We start from the raw sequence: 19,799 nt of genomic DNA, 5'->3' as shown, positions 1-19,799 counted from the left end.
GGCTAATAATGCCAGATTAGTAATATTGTTGTTGCAGAAGATATCTGGCCTCCTGGCTTTGAAATACTATCTATAGCTTCATTCCAGACCTCCTGTCCAAATTCTGATTTTGTATTGCCAACTGACTACTCTACATCCTCATGCTTATGTCTATTAGACAAATCAAACACAGTATTTCCAAACATAAAACTCTTCCCTCCATGTTTGCCATCAAAGTTAATGGTAATTCCATTTTTTCCAACAGCTCTGGCCAGAAACCTTAATGTCGTTCTTAACTCCTTTATTTCTCTCTTACACCTTATATCCAATAATCAGGAAATCCACTGACTTTACCTGAACATATATGCAAACTCCTTCCCATTCTTTCTACCTTCACAACTACCATCTCACTCAGCCACCACCACTTCTCACTTAAAATACAAAAACAGCATCCTGAAGTTATTCCTGGTGCTACACTCTGCCCTACCACAGTCTGTTTTTAACAGAAAATCATTTAAAAATATGCCACTTCAGTCTCCATTTCACTTAAATAAAAGCCAAAATATTTGTGATGTCATATGATATCATCCGCTCCTCAGTTCCACCATATATCACCTCTCACATTCTCTATTCCATCCACATTGCCTCTGAAGTATACCAGGTCTACTGCTACATTTGCAGCTTTACTTTAGCCCTGTCCTTTGTCTGCAACACTCCAGCCTCAGATATCTGCATAGAAGTCCCTTACTCTTTTCAAGGAGTTTCTCAACAGTCAGCTTCTCAGTAAGTTCTATTCTTAACCACCAAATTTAATGCTGTAATCTGTAATATCTCACTCCACAAACTTGTGAGCCTTCTTCCTGCTCTACTGTTTATTTTCTTCCACAACACTTATCACCTTACAACATGCTAGATTATTTATTATCTTTATTGCATGTTATCTGCCTCTCATCCCTGAACTATAAGCTTCAGACAGGCAAAAATTTTTGTTTGATTTGGTCACTGATATATCCCAAATGACTAAAAGAGTATCTGGTACTTAGTGTGTATTCAATAAATATTTGTTTTCAAAGTTTAGAAATATATAGTTTATAATGATAACCACATACATTTAGACAACAAGGATAAGCTCAGTATACTAATGACACCTCTATGGATTTGTGTACTATAAAACCTAAGATAGTAAATAAATGCTTCATTATCTGGTTGTACAATAAATACACTAGACTATCCAACAAATAGACTAAGTCTACAGTTCAGTAATGTTTACAAAAATTATCAGACAAGAAAAATTATCAAATAAAATAGTGTAGGTAACAGAATTACTACAAAATTTTATTTCCGGGAGTATTTCACACAATTTTCCATAGTTGAGGTTCAAAATTGTGTTCAGTAGACTAACTGCAACAATATCACCTCAAATGCTTGTTTACAATGTAAGTTTCTTTGGCTCTACCTCAAATTTATAGCACCAGAATTTGGGGGAGTGGGGTGGATATCACCTGGGAATGTGAATTTTTCCCATTTTTTCCAGGTAATATTTTGGAAGCTAGTGTTTAATACAATTTTTTTATTTAACTGAGAATAATGACACAAAATCTAAATGCATCTGTCTTCCCTACTTACATTTTAATTAACTTCTCGATATATGATACAATTTATTTGAGATTCACTCATTAGATATACAGAAGTTGTTTCTAACTTCCCTTGTAATATGCTGCTGCACCAATTATATCCTCTTGGCTCTTCTCCCATATCCTCTGATATTTTACCTTCAGAATACAAACATGATAAAATCCCACCAATTTTAAACCTCCATGGTCTCTGAACTTTTACAAAGGACTAAACTGTTAAATCACACTTTCATGTATCAGACATCTTACCCAGTGTCAAGCTTTACTGTAATTTCAAGGATAGAGGAAATTAAGAGCCACAGGTGGGGCAGGAAGTAGTCGAGGATTCTTAACACATCTTCCCAGGTCCTGCTTCTCTTTGTCAGATGAGGTTTCTAAGTGATGAAGGTGGTTTACTTTATTTACACGGAAGGAACTAACTCAGTTATGAAAATCTACATTTAATATTTAGATAGTTATGTACCTTATCTGATGTCTTTCTGGGAGAGAATCTCCCATAAATCTAAAATTTCATGTTTGTTTAACACAAGCAATCAGTCCATGGGCATCATGATAAAAAACAATCCCCAACTTTAACTTTCCCAATAAGAAAAATAATTTATTTTCCAAGTAATTGTTTACAAGAATGTTTATAAGAATATTAGACTGAGTCACCTGCCCTCTACACCCTCTCCTCATCATAGGAGAAAAATTTTTTCCAGGCCAGTTGCTTTCTTCTTTCCTTTTAGTTTTATTCCCTTACTTTTTTTTTTTTTTTTTTGTGTTACGCAGACCTCTCACTGTTGTGGCCTCTCCCGTAGCGGAGCACAGGCTCCGGACGCGCAGGCTCAGCAGCCATGTCTCACAGGCCCAGCCACTCCACGGCATGTGGGATCTTCCCGGACCGGAGCATGAACCCACGTCCCCTGCATCGGCAGGCGGACTCTCAACCACCGCGCCACCAGGGAAGCCCAATTTTCTTGTATTATTTATTATAATATCTTGAACTCTTTCTGTTGATTTAATTCTTATATTTTAAGAAATAAATGTAACTTACTATTATATTCATTTTTGTATAATTAAGGATTTACAACTATATTTTACAAGATTCTGTCAAAGAAAACAAAGAGATTTTTTTCTTGGAATTTATACCAAAAAATGACAAAATCCAAGGAAAAACATTTGTTTTTTGCCTTAGGGACACTACTGAGCTCCTAACAGTTTGTGTTTCCATTCTTGCTAAGCTTTCCATATCTAATAAAGTATTTTGTGCAATATCCCCAGGTTGGCTTTATGTTCCCTTCTAACTTTTTCTAGATTTTCCCATATCCTAATATAATTAATTTTTGTTATTTATTTTTCTCACCCTTTCTAGGTCACCAAGAACTAAGAATAGTGCTTGCCCAAGAGCTGGCAAGAAAACAGTGACCAAAATACAGTCAAAAAGAAATGAATTCCATCAGCAACTGAACATGGAAAAGGACTTTGAATTTCAGAGGATATCACAGTCCTTGCCCACACCCTGATTTCGGCCTGTCAAGGCCCTAAGCAGAGGAACCAGCCAAACTACACTTAGATTCCTAACCCTAAATCTGTGCTCTTAAATCAAGTTTGTGGAATTTGCTACACTGAAATAAAAACTAATATAGATTTTGGTATCTGTGGGGTGGTGCTCTAACAAATACTTTAAAAATGTGGCAGTGGCTTTGGATCTGGCAAAGATGAAGGCTGGAATAATTTTGAGAAGCGTGATAGAGAAGGTTTTTTATATTGCTTCTAACAGACTGTTAAAAACGCTGCTGATAAGACTTCTGAAGGAAGTGAAGAATATGCTTTTGCAAACTGGAGAAGGGGAGATCCTTGTTACATAATGGCAGTAAGCTTAGTGAAATTGTATCCTGCAATTATGTGCAAAGCAGAACCTGTAAGTGACAAATATGATATATCGTTTCAGAACTTTTTAAGCAAAAAGTTGAGGATGCTTGTCTGGTTTCCTCTTGCTGCATATAATACAATGTGAGAGAAGAAAGGTAAATTGAGAAAAGAATAGTATGACGAAAAAAAAAAAGAACCAGGACTAGATGATTTTGAAAATGTGCAGTGCTTCCAAGTGGCAAAATATTCCAAAAGTCAGAAATGGCTACTGAAAGTGTGGCATACAGAAATGACTAAGTATGTGACTATGTAACATTTTGTTAAAACCCCAGAAAGATGAAAGGTCAGATATTCAACATACAATGGGCTCTTTCCAGGAATGAAGGATGTGTCTTACGGACCTCAACCAAACCAGAGGATCTCTAAAACTTAAGGGTGCTGACCCTTAGCCATCTCGACAGGAAGCCATGGTAGAGAAGGAATTAACTCTAAAATATCTGTGGATCTGACTTTTACTATATGGGGTAAATACACGATAAATCCATGGAAGACCCCCAAAATTCTTGAGAAAATTGTTTCAGTAGAGACACTCCCAAATTGGACTAAAAGAGACAGAGAAAGTACAAAGTGAAGGGAGGCTGTCAGACCATCAAAATTCTACTGGCAGGAAGCAAGTTGATAAAACAACTCAGCTGCAAAGATACAGTAACTTTTTTGATAAAATAGGATGACTCAGACATGGGAAGCTAGAACCAAGATGACAGAGCTGAGAGCAAAGGAAAATTATTCCTAGGCCTTAATACCTAATGAAGAGAATTCTAACATTTGCCTGGCTGGATTTCAGAACTATTTCGGACCAGTGACATTTTTGTGCTTCTATTTCCCCTCTTTTTTGATCAATGCCTGTTGTATTATTCTATACTTGTCCTATCATTGTACATTGGGAATCCTGGGGGCAGATAACACATCTCTGTAGTTTCACAGTCCCACATAAGGCTAGGGATTATGTCCCAGGAGTTGATCATAATAGACTATGCTCAGGAGCCTCATCATAACCTTAGATGATTTAAATGAGATTTTGGACTTTGAGTCGATGCTATAATGGGACTAAACTCTTGGGTCCTTGGGAGGGAGTCAATGTATGCTACATGTGAGAGGAATGTGAATTTTTTATGGTCAGAAGGAAAACTATGGTAGGAGAATTCTAGGATGGCCCCCATGATTCCCCCAAGAGCTTATTAACTATGTTATACAAAAATTCATAGCTCTTATTATTTGTTTTCTTTATCTAGCAAGTTCTGAGGATGGTGTGTTAAAAATCCCCAATGATACATTATATTATATTTCTCCCTGCAGTTCTGTCAATAAATATTTAAGGCTATGTTGGTAGGTGCAAATATTTTGAAAACCACAGTAATACTTTTAAATTTATGAATCATTTTATCAATATTCTTCACATTCCTTAGGATATTTAGCCTTAAATACTTTTAGACATTTATTAAAATTGCTACTCTGAAGGGTAAGCTGGGACGAAGTGAGAGAGTAACACTGACATATATACACTACCAAATGTAAAACAGATAGCTAGTGGGAAGCAGCCACATAGCACAGGGACATCAGCTCCGTGCTTTGTGACCACCTAGAGGGGTGGGATAGGGAGGGTGGGATGAAGAAGCAAGAGGGAAGGGATACGGAGATATATGTATACATATAGCTGATTCACTTTGTTATACAGCAGAAACTAATACAACATTGTAAAGCAATTATACTCCAATAAAGATGTTAAAAAAAAAATTGCTACTCTGGCTATCCTCTTGTTCAATTTTTTTTTTTTTTTGCCACTCCATGCAGCATGTGGAATCTTAGTTCCCCGACCAGGGATCGAACCTGTGCCCCCTGCCTTGGAAGCATGGAGTCTTAACCACTGGACTGCCAGGGTAGTCCTGGTTCAATTTTTATGGTCTTTATTTACCATCCTTGAAATTTTCTATATAATCATGCCTTTTCATTTTCTATATATCAGTTATATAATATATATTATTAGATGTTTAAAATTGAATCTGATAATTTGCATTTTCTAATTAACATTATATTAAGTTTTAATTTTATTATCTATTTTCTCTTTACCATTACAATGCTCACCAGGGAATCTTTTCAGTATCAACCAAATGTTCAAACTGACAAGACTAAAAAGGTCACATCTGGCATCAGAGTTACTTAAAAGTATACAGGGTAAGAGAAAACTGCTTGTCATCAGGAAAGTATCAAGTTTCCTCTATGTTAAGAATTGTCTTTGCAGCATTTATATAGCTGTCCAGGAGATATTCTCTGAGCTCTCAAGTAAGTTCAGGTGTCAGGAGACCAGAATCCCACCAGTGGTAATGGATTCATTTAGTTTGGAAATTTCAAGTCACACATGAGCTGGTATCTCTTGTAACAAGTCCAGAAGAATAGCTCTTAGAAAGGCATGAGCTCCATCATCAGGAAAACGTAAAGTTCAGGTTACCTCTTGATATTTATAGTTCCTCCAAGTTCAGTTTCAATTTAATAACCAGTAGTTAATTTTACCATAAGTAATGCTGCCTAGTTGATATTCCAATTTTAGCAGGTTTACAGGCAGAAAAACTAGAAAGTTAAGAGTCAAATTCTTATGAAGAATAGAAAAATGTTTACTTAATACCTAACCAAAATTAGATTTTTCTTTTGGTTTTCAATTATATATATCAAAAGATTCATATAATATTTTACTGGCTTGAAAACTTCCATTATTACTTTATTATTCTGATTACTCCTAAATAACCCATTTTAAGTTATTTTTACTTATTCATTTCTTAAGCTTAGCAAAGTTTACATTTCATCTGAAAACTACAGATATACCTTCTGTTACTTTACTTTGCCCATTCTCTAGCATTATTTTACTTTAAGGTTTTAGTGAGGAATGCTTTAGATATTTTCTTTCTTAATGTCATTGCTTATCATGCCATCGGTAAACTTAATTTAGAATTATTCACCCATCCTTCCCATAATTCTCCGTGATTTGTTTCTTCTTCTACCAGAATACTTTCTCCAAGAATTCGTTCAAAGGAGCCTTCATGTGATAAACATTCTGAGGCTGTATATGCCAAGGGATACTTCTATTTCTCCTGTTCATTTAATTAGCAGTTTTCCTGGATATAAACATGATTAATCATACGTTTTCTTGAACTTAAGTGTGGTAGTCAGAATTATAATGTTATCTCCAAGATTCCTGCTTCCAGGAGTACATAGTCTATATAATTCCTGAGTTCAGCAGGATCTGTGAACATTATGTGATGTCATTTCTGTGATTAGATTATGTTGTGTGGCAAAAGTGAAGGTGTGATTACGTCCCTAACCAATTGACTTCAGGCTAATCAAATGTGAATTATCTTGAGTGGTCTTGAACTAATCAAGTGAGCGCTTTCAAAGAAAACCTATTGGTTAGAGATTTTCTGCTTGACCTAGAAGAAATTAACTACCATCTTATGAGAGGGGGCCAAATGGCAAAGACTTGAGGGTGACATCAAAAGAGCTGCAAGCAATCTCTGACCAACAGTTAGCAAGAAAATGGAGACCTCAGTCTGGCAATTGCATAGGAGTAAATTCTGTCAAAAACCTGAATGAGCTTCAAATAGAAATCTGAGCTCCAGATGAGAACATAGTCTGGATAACAGCTTGAACTTCGTGAGATCATGAACAGAAGACCCAACAACTTACCCTTGCCCAGACTCCTGACCCCTGGAAACTGTGTGATCATAAGTTTGTGTGATCTTTTAAAGTAGTAGATGTTAGAGATTGATGGTGCCCCCACAAAAGATGTGCTGAAGTCCCAATGCCTAGAATCTGATACTTGTGAATGTGAACTTCTTTGGAAATAGGATCTTTGCAGATGTAATCAAGTTAAGATAAGGTCATTATGGCTGGTGTCCTTATAAGAGAGAAATGTGTATACAGAGAGAGGAGAAGAACACAAAGAAAATCATGTTCCCTGGAGACAGAGATTGAAGTACTATACCTGCAAGCTCAGGAACACCAAGGATTGCCAGTTAAGCACCAGAAGCTATGAAGAAGCAAGGAAAGATTCTCCTCTACAAGTTTCAGAAAGCTTGGCCCTGCCAACACCTTGAGTTCATACTTCTAGCCTTCAGGGCTATAAGACAACACATTTACATGTTTTAAGCTACCCAGTTTGTGGTACTTTGTTACAACAGTTCTTGAAAATTATTACAGTAAATTTGTCGTAGTTTGTTACATCACAATAAGAAACAAATATACCAGGTTTTGTGGAGCTGTCTGATGTCAATTTAATTCTTTCATTATTTTTCTGAAATTTTAGAATATCTCTTTTGATATTTTTAATTTCAAAATATTTCCCATTTTTAACTTAATTATGTTTGATAACTAAAATTATTTTTCAACCTAAAGTACTACAACTGTCTTAATTCTTGACAATTCTTGCTCATTATTTTTGCAAAATATCCTGTATTACATTCATTTTTTCACTCTTTCTGAAACACGTATACTTTAATGTCCTAAATATTATATATTTCATATTATGTATTTTTATTTTAATTATGTGTATGTATGTATACACTTTATATCATGGCAATAATATTAATAGTAAAGCACCCATGTATCTCACATCCAGTTTACAACTTAGAACATTAACAATAGTTTTAGAATCTCCTGTGTGCCTCTCCATACCATTTCTTTGATAGAATATCCAATGCTGCTTATTCGAGAGAACAACTCTTTGCTAAGTGTGTCATCCTGTCAGAAACTGAAAGTCCCATATTTAATTTCATAGCTTAATTTAAGCAGTCTACTTCCTCATTCAAAATTAAAATCCCTAATTAACTCTTGGCTACTTCAGATTCTAATTACCAAGGCTTCCTTCTAGGGTTGGAATGTTTTGCTGGTTGGAAGTTTTTTTAAATGCAGGTAACTTCTCTCTCTCTTTTTTTTTTTTTCCTAATCTGCTTAAAGTCTCTTTTTGTGGTAGTCTGAGATTATCTCAGGTAGTTCAATTTCCCTTGTTGGCTCAAATGATAAACTCCACATTCTATTTTAATAAACCATTTTCATTTTGATTGCCAACAGTTGCAAATTTTTGGCAAGGGCTGAATCCAAGCAATTCAAGTAATAGATGGGTTTTATTTACCATGTATGGGAGGTTTAAAAATTATGTTTGAATACCTTAAGTGGACATAAAACTGTTGGAGGAGGTCATTAAGAAGATGTGACTGCCCATTTGACCTGGACCTGGGCAATCAGAGGCTCCTCACCCCCACTCCTGTCCTTGGAATGTATGTTCCACTTGCTTTTCCTGAGCTAGAAGCTGCCCAGGGACACAGCCTTGAGACGGTAATATGGTGTTGAGACCAACCTGACTGTGTATGTGACTGAACCCAGTTAAGGCCTCTATATAAACTTTTAAGATTTGGCAAGCAAGTGCAGAAATCTACACATCTTGCGGCCACCCAAGACGAGCCTGATAAGTAAGTTTCCTTGCTTACTAAACCGGCCACTGGGAAGAGATCAAGATGGCAGAGTAGGACATGGCACTCACCTCCCCCCATAAACACATCAAAAATACACCTACATGTGGAGCAATTCTCACTGAAAACAACTGGAGACTGGCAGAAAGACACTAATACAACCAAAGCTGTGGGAAAGATCTACACAGAGTCAGGTAGGAAGGGAAAAGAAACAATCATGTTGGGACCTGCACCACTAGCAGGAAGCACACAAGAGGAAAGGGATTAACTGAGCTCAGATATCCTCCCTGGGGAGTGAGCTGTTCAAACCACACATTGGGCAACCCAGCCCTGGGGGTCCAACACTGGATAGACAAGTCCCCTTAGGTGGTTTGAAAACCAGTGGGACTAACAGCAGGGCTGTAAGACCTATATTCTACTCATGAAGAGTGTGCACATGCTTGCTTACTCCCAAAACAATGTGGAGGAAGAATACTGACACTGCTCAGAACTGTGGTCAGTTTCCCATGACCACACTAGTGTATGTCCCAACTCACAATGGGTGCCCATTCCAGCTCCTCGTGCTACACAACACAGCTCCACACTAGAGTGAAGGCTGCCGTGTGAGGAGAGTGCACAGTTGTGGACAACAAAGCCAGCTCAGAACTGGTGCAGCATCCTCACAGGTTGAGGGCAACCATTACTGGTGTTCATGGGGGCAGCATATCAGGAGCAGTCTGGAACACTGGTGCACTGGGACCACCCCAGCATGAGCCCCGACCCACACAAGGGAGCTGATCTGGCCCCTCTTGCTCCACAGTGCATATCCCCACTAAGGCAAAGGTGCCATTGCTGAGAAGTATGTACTTTTGTGGGGGATGGATCTGGCTCAGACTCAACATAGCATCTCAGCAGGTGAGGGTAGCCATTACTGGAATTCGTGGAGGCAGCAGATGGGGAGCAGTCTGGACCTCTAGTACCCAGACTGCATCAGCACATGCCTTGGCCTGCACCAGCGCCCACTCCAGCCCATCCCGCTACAATCTGCTGCCCTTTGAGGAGAAGGTGCCAATGCTGAGAAGGATGATAGTGCACACTTAGAGGGAACGGAACCAGCTCAGACCTGACTCTCTGGGCTCCAGAAACTTAGGACCCAAACCTGCCTCTGAAAGGGTGGTGTTGGCCAATGAGCAGAGAAGGAGCCCTGGCTCATACCTGGCTCTGACTCCAGCCACTCCATCTCTAGCCCCAACTACTACCAAGGTGATAGCTACCAGCACACCCTAGGGGAAAACATGCTTACTTCAGATCCTGCTCTCCCACCAAAGCTCTGGGCCCATGCACATTCTATAGAAATGCTCTCACACAAGGACACCCCTTCAAGACCAGGATATGTAACTATTTCACCTAATTTCATAGAGACAGAGAAAGTTAAGCAAAATAAGACAGAGTAAGTTATTTCAAATGAAAGAACAAGAAAAAAGCCCTGAAAAAATAACTAATGGACAGAGATAAGTAATTTAATAGATAAAGAGATTCAAAGCACTAGTAATAAGAATGCTAACTGAACTAGGGAAAAGAATAGATGAACACAGTGAGAATTTTAACAAGGAACTAGAAAATATGAAAAAGAACCAGTCAGAACTGAAGAATACAATAACCGAAAAAAACACACTAAAAGAAATTAACAGTAGACCAGCTGATAAAGAAGAACACATGAGTGATCTGAAAGATAGATAATGGAAGTCACCCAATTAGAACAGCAAAAACGGAAAACAAATTTTTAAAAAAGAGAAGAGTTTAAGGGACCTCTAGGACAACATCATGCATAGTAACATTAGCATTATAGCAGTCCCAGAAAGAAAAGAGGGAGAGAAGGGGGTTAAAAATGTATTTGATGAAATTATGGCTGAAAACTTCCTGAACCTGAAAAAAGAAGTAAGAATGTATAGGAAAGGAAAAATTCCACTAATACAGGCAAATATAGAGTAAAAGCTGAGGCTCAACCACTTAAATAAGCTAGTATGAAGATTTTAAAAGACAACTGAAAAATGAACCATAACTATAATAAACAGTGAAGGAATAAATATGAAGATGTAAAATATGACATCAAAACACAAAATATGGGGAGGGGACTAAAAACTATAGAACTCATGGAATGTCTTTAAACTTAAACGACTACCAGTTTAAAACAAGTAGATATAGGTTAAAATACATGAACCCCATGGTAACCACAAATCAAAAATGTACAATAGATACACAAAGACTAGAGAGAAAGGAACACAAGCACTAATTAGAGAAAAACCACAAAGAAATTAGAAGACAAATCAGAGAAGAACTATTAAAAAAAAAAACAGAAAACAAGTAACAAAATGGCAATAAGTACATACCTATCAATAACTATTTTAAATCTCAATGGACTAAATGCACCTATCAAGAGATAGAGAGTGGCTGTTTGGATAAAAAACAAGACCCATCCATACACTGCTTACAAGAAACTCACTTCAGACCAAAAGGCACACATCGACTAAAGGTGAGAGGATGGAAAAAGATATTTCATGTAAATGGACATGATAACAAAGCTGGGATAGCAATACTTTTGTTAGACAAAATAGACTTTAGAACAAAGTCTATACTAAAAGACAAATAAGGGCATTATATAGTGAAAAAGGGATCCATACAAGAAGAGAATTTATTCACCTAATATAAGGGTACCTAAATATATAAATATTAACAGACATAAAAGGAAAAATTGACAATAATACAACAATAGTAGAGAACTTTAACAGAATTTAACACAATATTGTCTATTGAGATAACACACTTACCTCAATAGACAATAACCCAGTCAGAAAGTCAATAAACAACCATAGTATTGAACGACACTTTAGACCATTTGAACTTAATAGATATCTACAGGATGTTCCATCCAAAAACAGCATAATACATATTTTTTCAAGTACACATGGAATATTCTCCAGGATAGATCACATTCTAAGCCCCAAAACAAGTATCAACAAATTTAAGAGGATAGAAATAACATCAAGCATTTTTTTCTGACCACAGCAGTATGAAACTAGAAATCAGTTATGGAAAGAAAAATGGGAAAAACACAAACATGTGGAGACTAAACAACATGCTGCTAAAAAACCAATGGGTCAATGAAAAGATCAAAGAGGAAATCAGAAAACACTTCGAGACACATGAAACTAAAAACACAGCTTGTCAATATCTATGAAATATGTCAAAAGTAGCTCTAAGAAATGCAAATCAAAACTGAAATGAGGTATCACCTCACACTGGTCAGAATGGCCTTCATCAAAAAATGTACAAACAGTAAATGCTGGAGAGGTGTAGAGAAAAGAGAACCCTCTTGCACTGTTGGTGGGAATGTAAATTGATACAGCCACTATGGAGAACAGTATGGAGGTTCCTTTAAAAATAGAGTTACCATAGGAGCCAGCAATTCCACTCCTGGGCATATATCCAGAAAAGATGAAAACACTAATTTGAAAAGATACCTGTACCCTAATGATCACAGCAGAACTATTTCCAACAGCCAAGACACAGAAGCAACTTAAATGTCCATCGACAGATGAATGGATAAAGACAATGTGATAATATATATATGTGTGTATACACACACACAATAGAATATTACTCAATCTTAAAAAACAGAGTGAAATAATACCATTTGCAGAAACATGGATGGACTTAGAGATTATCATACTAAGTGAAGTAAGTCAGAGAAAGACAAATTATATTATATCACATATGTGGATTCTAAAAAAATGATACAAATTAACTTATTTACAAAATAAAAATAGACTCACAGATAGAAAACAAACTTATGGTTATCAAAGGGGAAAGCGGGGGAGGGATAAATTAGTAGTTTGGGATTAACAGATACACACTATTATATATAAAAATAGATAAACAGCAAGGGCCTACTATACAGCATGGGGAAATATATTCAATATCCTGTAATAACCTATAATGGTAAAGAATATGAAAAGATATATATCTATCACTTTGCCAAATACCTGAAACTATCACAACACTGTAAATTAATTATACTTCAATAAAAAAAGTACATTAATGTTTAAAATAAAAATAAAATAACAATACTTCAAAAAGAATAAAATACCTAGGAATAAACTTAACTAAGGAGGTGAAAGACCTATGATCTCAAAACTATAAAAAAAACACTGATGAAGAAAATTGAAGATGATACCAAAAAATGGAAAGATATCCAATATTCATAGGTTGGAAGAATTAATAATAGTTAAAATGTCTATATTAGCCAAAGCAATCTACAGATTTAACACAATCCCTATTAAAATACCCATAACATTTTCACAGAACTACAACAAATAATCCTAAAATTTATATGGAAACACAAAATACCCTGAATTGCCAAGGCAATCTTGAGAAAAAAGAACAAAGTTGGAGGTATCACTCTCTGTGACTTCAGACTATACTACAAAGTTACAGTAATCAAAACAGTATGGTGCTGTCACAAAAATAGACACATAGATCAATGAAACAGAATAAAGAGCCCAAAAATAAACCCACAGTTATGGTCAATTAATCTATGACAAAAGAGACAAGAATATAAAATAGAGAAAAGACATTCTCTTCAATAACTAGTGCTAGGAAAATGGAACAGCTACATATAAAAGAATGAAAGTAGAACATTTTCTCATACCATATACAAAAATAAACTCAAAATGGATTAAAGACCTAACTGTAAGCACAGAAACCATAAAACTCCTAGAAGGCAACATAGGCAGAACACACATTGACATAAATCATAGCAATACATTTTTTTAGAAATGTCTCCTAAGGCAAAAGAAACAAAAGCATAATAAACAAATGGGACCCAATTAAACTTAAAAGTTTTTACACAGCAAAGGAAACCATCAACAAATCAAAAAGACTACCTACTGAATGGGAGAAAATATTTGTAAATGATATGACCAATAAGGGGTTAATACCCAAAATATATAAACATCTCGTACACTTAACATCAAAAAAAGAAAAACACCCCAATTAAAAAATGTACAGAAGAATATATTAGACATTTTTCCAAGAAGACACACAGATGGTCAACAGGCATATGAAATGATGTGCAACATCACTAATCATCATAGAAATGCAAATTAAAACCATAATGAGATATCACCTTACATGAAAAGACCACATCAAGTTATCAACAAAAAGACCACAAATAACAAAATGTTGGTGAGGATGCAGAGATTCAGGGACCCTAGTACACTGCTGCTGGGAATGTAAATTGATTCAGCCTCTATGGAAAACAGTATGGAGGTTTCTCAAAAAATCTAAAACTAGAAATACCATATGATCCAGCAATTCCCCTCCTGGGTATATATCTGAAGAAAAGGAAACCATTAATTTAAAAAGATACATGCACCCCAATGTTCATAACAGTATTAATTACAATAGCCAAGATATGCAAGCAATCTAAATGTCCATCAACAGATGAATGAGAGAATGTGGTGTATATATATATATATATATATATATATATATATATATATACACACACACAATAGAATATTGTTCAGCCACAAAAAGAATGAAATTTTGCCTCTTGCAAAAACTTGGATATAACTGAAGGGTATTATGCTAGTGAAATGAGTCAGACAGAGAAAGACAAATACTCTACATTATCACTTACATGTGGAATGTAAAAAATAAAACAAATGCATAAATATAACAAAAAAGAAACATACTCACAGATAACAGAGAACAAGCTAGTGGTTACCAGTGCTGAGAGAGAAGGGGTGAGGGATAAGATGGAGGTAGAGGATTAAGAGGTACAAACTATGCTGTATACAATAATTAACCTACAAGGATATACTGTAAAGCACAGAGGATTTGGTCATATTTTATAATAACTTTAAATGGAGTATAACCTATAAAAATATTGAATAACTATGCTGTACACCTGAAACTAATTTAAAATTGTAAATCAACTATACTTCAATTTTTAAAAATTAGAAAAAAACCTGCCACCTACCAATCTAGAGTACTCTGCCTCTTTCATTGGTCTCTCCTTGCCTTCTGTATATGCAGGCTGGTTTCAGATTACACCCAGGAAGCTCTGGAGGATGTTCAATCCAACAGAAACACAATCCTCTACAAATTTTGCCCCCTTAATATCCACTGTAATTGCTTGCATTATCTGTTTTGTCCACAAATATAATAGAATTTATACTTTATGTATTAGATAGCAAATCTTAGAGTGTCAGTTTAGAATCCACAAAGGAAGGGGGAACAACAGAATTGTCCCAAGTCTCATAGTGCATTTTAAAGCTTAATTATTTATATCATTCTCATTCTTATTAAGAATTAGGTGGACTACGGGTTAATGAGTGAACAAAGCCTATATTATTCCTTTAAAATTCAGTTTCAATGTAAACTTAAACTTTTCCTCTTCCACTCCTTTATATCTTGCATCCAGTATAGATTTAGATATCCCTAATATTATTTCCAATTTCCCTGTTTTATGTGTATATATTTTGATTCATGGAAACATATTGTGACACACACACACATATGTCTTATATATAATTACACATTCCATATATATATATATATATATATATACAATTCTTTTTTTATATAAACTTAAAAATATTTATCTATGTTCCTCTGTCCATCTAATCTACTGTTTCTATTTGGGGCACAAAACTCATGTTGTACTTACATGTCATTTAACTATCCTCTAATCCAGTAAAGGACACAGACATTTTCTCCATCTTGTTGACAGCACAGATAATTTAATAGACATTGTAATGCATGTCCCATTATTGAACTGTAAAAGAAGTTTGGTGGGAGAGGAGAGTAGAGAGTGGAATATATATCTAGGATCACAATTGCTAGGATACAGGGTATCAGTAAAATTAATTAGACTGAGATGTGCCAGACTGTTCACCTGAATGGCTGCCTCATTCTACGTTCTCAAAGGTGAAGGACTATTTTACATATTTCTACATCCAAGAACACTTGATTAATTTCTATATAAATGCCCTTGTCTCCTGCACTTCACTCTTCTGAATGAAATGTCTGTGTGTCGGTAGGAAATAAGTGGACAAAAGGTAAAGTTATAATTACTCTACTGGTGCATACACGTTCTGTGTGTATATAGGGAGAGCAACACATTTCCACTGGGGAGAGGACAGCTTAGACGCTGGGAGGAATGAGGAAGAGGAAGCATTAATGATCTTTTGTCACTGATGATCTTTTAGTACTGCCCCTGCAGCCTTGTTCATGAAGGGAAATACTCTGGTAGCACTCTCCCAAGCTGAATTCCCAAACTTGCAAGCATCACAAATTTAATCAACTGCTTGGTCTGCAATGCTCCTCCAGATAATTCTGGCCATGACTTGCTTGCCATTCCCTTTAACCTTACTGAAAGGGTTATCAAAAAATTCAGGAAATCTCTCCAGCTTCTGTACCTCTTGTGCAAAACACTTCCAGATCTTCCACACTTTCACTCTCCATTATTCCACACGTGTGAAAAGAAGGCCACCTAGCTGGTGGCGCGGACAAATGACACATTAGATTAACTGTTTTCAGGCAGCAAACAAAAACAAGGATTAGACTCAATTATTTAAACTGAATTGGGGGACCCTAAGACTTACCAGCGTGTTGCAAGGCCACATTAGAGACACTTTCCAACTGTGCCCCCTGTCTAATATAAGTCCCATTGGAGGGGGGGAGGCCCAATAATTGTAAACACCACTTTCTAGGTGTATATATGTGCTCCCAGAATTGTACATCTTATGTGGAAGCCAGGCATAAACTCTCCTGTCTTCTGAAACACAGTGACTTTAACCTCAGGGGAGCTCATAAGCAACTTACAAGCAGATTATGTAGCTCTCAAATGACTGAAGAAATTTCTCCCAGATGAGGCTGCCCTTATTTACGTGTATGCTGCAGGCAGTTTTCCCTGCAATAGAAGTTGTTCAATTAAGAAAGTGAACACAAAATTTGTCCCTGATTTTAGCTGAAGCAATCAATGACACTCTTGGCTGTGGAAGTTATTCAGGTCAGCTTTGATTGCTTAGACAATATAGATAGAGATTATAGTATTGCTCAGATGGCCTCTTCATGGGCCAAGTTAAACCCTGTACATCTTGCTCTAACTAGATTAATGCCTTAGGCTAAATGGAAAGGCTAATACAGAAACTTAAAAAGATAATCAATCACCTTTCTCTCTGAGTTAGACCCTAATAGTGTATAGCATTTGTTCAATAAGTTGATACTGGTACCCTGCAGGGGAAGGCTGAAGTCAACATTGCAGGTTGACTCATATTGCTGGTTCTAGTCTTGTTGATAGTGGCCTTAATTATATACTGTATGAAACAAATCTGGTCCCAATCCTTGTCAATCAGATTAATCAGAGTAATTTACATTCCCATGAAAGATTCACCAGAGGTAATGCAGTGTAGAAATGTGAGGTGGATATTGCTGAAAGACATTTCTCCAGGGGTCTCTTGCATTTCTGCAGAGACACTGACAACTTCAACGTACCCTTTCAAGGATGTCCGTATAGCAAAGAATTTTGGAAGATGGAGATATTATCTCCCATTGGAATAAAGGAAAGACTTGTCTCCTGTTCAGTGTAATAAAGATAATGTCTTTCTCCAGGGCAAAGTTTGGGCAGGCTTGCTTGCAGAATCTGATAATGAACTTGGGTTTCCTAAGCTCAGGGTTACTCAGTTTTAACACAAACCCACTGTGTATTCAGCATCCACTTTTGTCCTCTTCCACTTCACTTGGGAGACTGGGGCCAAAGTAAACTAATACAAACATAAAATTCATATTGCCTTCTGTGCTGTGAGTAATAAATCCTTCATCTCTGACAAAGGAGTCTCAAGCTATATTCCATGAAGCCAAGTTGTTAACTTACAAGTAGGGTAGAACGTCAGCCCCATCATAGTACATGACAGTATTATATGTTTAACAGATGTCCATAAAGAAATATTGCTCTTACATCTACTCTTTCTCCCCATACTACAAGATCTAATTCATTTTTTAAAAGCATAACTTGCATTGCCAAACACAAGCATGCATTGTGCCTCATAATATCTAATGTAATATAAAGTATGCAACTCCTTGTATCAATATGGCTTTATTCTACTGAAAAGATATAATCACATGGAACATTACAAAATTTTTAACAAAGGAAAGTAAATGTTGGTATTTGTATGTTTTACAAACAGTTATATCTTGTATAATTATTCAGTTTGGTTTATTTCAAATTGAATTTTGTTAATTTAACCAAATATTTTAGGAATAAGTTGTAAATGCTATTGAAGGAATCTTGTAGGAATATTAGAAAAACGTACAACGTGAACTCAGAATCTAAAAGTTTTACATTCTACAGCACTATCTCTAGAAATCCAACACACTCAGCATCATTTCAAAGACTTTTTTTTCTAATCAACACACAGTGATGCCTGAGAAAGAAGCATCCCTTTTCTATGCTTATTTACATATATTTATTCAATGAATATTAAATTAACACAACATGGCTAATTTAGAGCTGTGCAAACAAATGTCCTGTTCAAAGAATGATGATGGCCCACTTCTAAAAAAAGAAAACTACATCTTACTTGTCTTTTATTCCTTATGCTCCTCCTTATGTCATTTTATGAACTGTCTGAAATTATGTTGAATAATATAGTTGTCATATTACTTTGGTTGGTAGATACTGTAATAGATGCAACAGATGCAAACTAGTCTTCTTAAATAAAACACAATTTTTGTATTTTTAATTTAAAACTATTTTATAAACATAGTCACATCATGAAGTAAATATGTAAGCATCTAAACATCAGAATATGCATTTGGAATAATTTTCAATTGTCCCAAAATATGATGACGTTGAGGAAATCAGGATGGCCCTTTTCTATTACTCTAAGCTGATGATTAGCAAGCAATTTATGTATAAGCATGAAAACGCTACATATATTTATTCTGTTAATTTTCCACATCCATTTTTCTTTTCAATACGTTTTATTTTGTCAAACATAAAGTTTAAACCAACCAAAATACACACAAAAAAATAATTTTATGCTATAGATGGAGAAAATCATTTAAGAGCACTGATATACCTTCGTATCTGACAAAGAAATGCAGTAACTGCTGATTTTTTCTAAGGCAATACCTATTGAGCCCCTGAGATAATTTAATCAATCAACATATTTGAGAATATATACTCATGTTTACTAGATACCATGATTGGTAAATGATAAACTTCTGTAATCCTTTCCAAAAAAGAAAATATACATATATAAAATTATATTTTATAAATGATTCACCACTTTTTAGACAAACGTATTAATGAGGAAAAAATAAGAGAGATCAACTCTAAAAGAAAGTACATCATACATAGCTTCAGGCTTCAAATAAACTTCTTTCATATCAAATAAATTGTACAAAATATTCTAGTCTTTACATTCATGGGCAGCTTGTATTACTATAAAAAAATGGCTGTAAATAAACAATGTAATAATTTTGAACTTAGATTTGAAAATAGTTCATTGTAAACAAATGCCATGCAAAAATTAAAGAACTGTCTTTATCATTTGTTTTGTTCTACTATGTTCACCTCACATTTGAAAAAGAAGAGGGAAAATCAGCATGAGAAAAAAAGTAGTTTAAAAGTGATCCCACACTAAACTCTATGAAAAGTTATTCACCTTGGATTAAAAAGAAAAACAACTGTGTCTCATGACAAACATCAAATTGTTTTAAGAATGACGGATGAATACAAAGGTATTTCTAGTGTACAAAAAACAAA

At 35.5% G+C, this 19,799-nt stretch overlaps 1 long non-coding RNA gene across 1 annotated transcript in view; it reads right to left on the bottom strand.

Annotated features, from left to right (window-relative positions):
- LOC109549359 (uncharacterized) overlaps window positions 1-18,688 on the bottom strand; it is a 319,510-nt gene extending 300,822 nt beyond the window's left edge. The window contains exons 1-2 of the long non-coding RNA XR_002175643.3: window positions 18,610-18,688; window positions 16,853-16,940 (exon numbers count right to left, since the gene is read on the bottom strand). This is a non-coding gene — a long non-coding RNA (uncharacterized lncRNA). The remainder of the gene's footprint in view (window positions 1-16,852; window positions 16,941-18,609) is intronic.
- Between the last annotated feature and the right edge of the window lie 1,111 nt (window positions 18,689-19,799).

The sequence above is a fragment of the Tursiops truncatus genome, chromosome 7, assembly GCF_011762595.2.
Source record: "Tursiops truncatus isolate mTurTru1 chromosome 7, mTurTru1.mat.Y, whole genome shotgun sequence".
NCBI classification, from domain to species: domain Eukaryota; kingdom Metazoa; phylum Chordata; class Mammalia; order Artiodactyla; family Delphinidae; genus Tursiops; species Tursiops truncatus.
This window is presented reverse-complemented; position numbering and strand designations above follow the sequence as displayed.